The sequence below is a fragment of the Penaeus monodon genome, chromosome 14 (genome assembly GCF_015228065.2).
Source record: "Penaeus monodon isolate SGIC_2016 chromosome 14, NSTDA_Pmon_1, whole genome shotgun sequence".
Lineage (NCBI taxonomy): Eukaryota > Metazoa > Arthropoda > Malacostraca > Decapoda > Penaeidae > Penaeus > Penaeus monodon.
Window position 1 is genome coordinate 4,847,045 of NC_051399.1, and position 2,500 is coordinate 4,849,544.

Sequence of the window (2,500 nt, forward strand, 5' to 3'; positions counted from 1 at the left end):
TATTTTCTCCGTAAAATATATTTATATTATATATTTTAATTTATATTTTAATATAAAATATATATGAATTGTATATATTTTACGTGTGTGTGTGTATTTTATATATTTTTAAAATTATATCTTTTATTATATTTTATAAATAATAGATTTTTAATTTTAGTATATAATATCCATTTATTAAAATATATATATAAATATATATATATTTTATTATTCTATTTATTATTATTAATTTTTATTTTTATATATATCCCTATTATTATAAAATTTATTATATATATTTTCTAAAAATATATATATATTTACATCCTACATTTTAAAATTTTATATTATATTTTATATATATATATATTATATATTATATATATAATTGAAATATAAAATATATCCAATGTATTATATATTATGTTTTGTGGGGTGTGGTGTGTACTATTGTGTTTTGTTGTGTGTGTGTGTGTTTTTTGGGGGATAAAATTGTACATTTGATAAAAGCAGATAAATGCGTACACACAAAAAACCCCAAAACACACACCAAACCCAAAAAACAACCCACACCACACACACAAATAAATATAATTATATATTTTATATATATATTATAAAATATAATAATATATCATGACGTAATATCTTTTTTAGTCAACTTTAGGAAAGCAGAATGTCACATGAAAAAAAAAAATTGAGGATAAAATAAGAAACAGAAAGATAGAAGATATTTTACTGAGATTCCTGAACCAGAGTTTGTGAGAGAATTCCTTATACGTCTGTAAGTTCGTGTATAATTTTTTTTTTTTTATTGTTGTTTTCTGTTTGTTTCTTTTTACGAATGGCTAGTTTTAAGTGTCCTTTTTTTTGTCTTATCTCCGGTTTCCTATTTCATTCGGTCGTTTAGAGACGAAAACAAAGAAAAATGAGAAAAAAAAGACGAAAAAGTTTTTGCCTGTTTCTCCGCTAAGTGGAGGATGTGCAAGAAGCATATAAGTTTCCTTTTATCACGTAAGAACAGGAGAAAACTTTACATATAGATAGATAAATTAAAAGTTAATTCTGTTTAAAAGAAGGAAAAAAACACGTGAAAGTTTTTTTGGGGGGTTTCTTTCTCTCTCTACCTGTTCTGTCTCGGCAGCGTGGATGTCTCTCCCTTCGCCGGAGCCTCGCACGCGCTAGAGAAACTGGGACGCCGTTGCCCGCTCGCTTTCCTGGTCCTTTTCTCCTTCTCTCTGCTTCTTCTTCGTCCCTCTTTTCTTTTTTTTGGTCTCCTTTTACTGTCTTCCTTTTCTCCTCCTCCTCCTTCTTCTTCTTCTTCTTCCTTTTTCCCTTTCTTCTATCCTCCCCACCACTGTAGCACTGTAAACTCCGAGAGCTGCCTATGAGCTCGAGCGGGAGACACCACGAGATCAGTCCCTCTCTTCCCCTTTGATTTCAGGACTCTCCTCCTCGGGCCTCACCGGAGGGCCTCCGGGGACATGCGGGTTCCAGGAGGAGGAAGGGAAGGAGGCGCGGGAGCCCGGCTGGCGGGCCCGGCCACAAGATCCTCCTTCGGCGCCTCCGAGAGTCCTTTCGAGGGAGCGGATTTCGGGCCGCGGATGGCTCGGTTCACAAGTCCGCCATGGACGGCGACCGTCGAGTCGGGGCGAGCGGGAGTGACTGCGACGCGGCAGGAGCGGCGGCGGGAGCGGCGGGGGTCAGCTGCTCGCGGCACGCCGACGGTGGCGACGGCGGGCGGGGCGGGGCGGGGGGGCACTCGCGCGCGGGAGAGCGGGGCGCTGGCTCCGGGCAGCTCGCTGGTCGCGGGGGAAACTGAGCTTGGGAGAACCCGCGGCGCCCGCGATGTGCCGCCGCCGACCCTGCCGCCGTCGCTGCTCCTCCCCTCGCCCCCCCTGCACCCGGCCCTCCATCACTGCCCCTCCCTCCCTCATGGCCTCCCTCCCTTCATCGCTTTCTTCCCTGCATCCCTCTCGCCATCGCTACTTTCTGCATTTATCCAGCTATCCCTACTTCCCTCTCTTTATCATTGACCTCCATCTTCCCTCGTTCATTCATCTCACTCCGCTTCGGCCCCTCCATCAGTTCCCTTCCTTTCCCTCCTTCCCTCCATCACTGCCCTCCTTTCCATCCGTCTGTCCCTCCCTCCATCTCTCTCTCTCTCTCTCTCTCTCTCTCTCTCTCTCTTCATCTCTCTCTCTCTCTCCCTCTCTCTCTCTCTCTCTCTCTCTCTCTCTCTCTCTCTCTCTCTCTCCTCTCTCTCTCTCTCCCTCTCTCTCTCCCTCCTCTCTCTCTCCTCTCTCTCTCTCTCTCTCTCTCTCTCTCTCTCTCTTTCCATCTCTTCCCTTCCGTGTTTTTCTCTCTCTATTCCCTTCCCTCCATTTATCCAACTCTCTCTGTCTACTTCCCTTCACCATTACCCCTTGCCATTATCCATCTCTCTCCCTCTTTTCCTTCTTCGGTCCTTTCATCCATCTCTTTATTCATTATTCCACCCATCCGTCCTTTCTTCTCT

The 2,500-nt window shown here is 43.0% G+C and overlaps 1 long non-coding RNA gene across 1 annotated transcript in view; it reads right to left on the reverse strand.

The window, feature by feature from the left end:
- The window catches only part of LOC119580807, a 112,910-nt gene extending 111,187 nt beyond the window's left edge, over positions 1-1,723 (reverse strand). The window contains exon 1 of the long non-coding RNA XR_005229401.1: positions 1,110-1,723. This is a non-coding gene — a long non-coding RNA (uncharacterized LOC119580807). The remainder of the gene's footprint in view (positions 1-1,109) is intronic.
- Between the last annotated feature and the right edge of the window lie 777 nt (positions 1,724-2,500).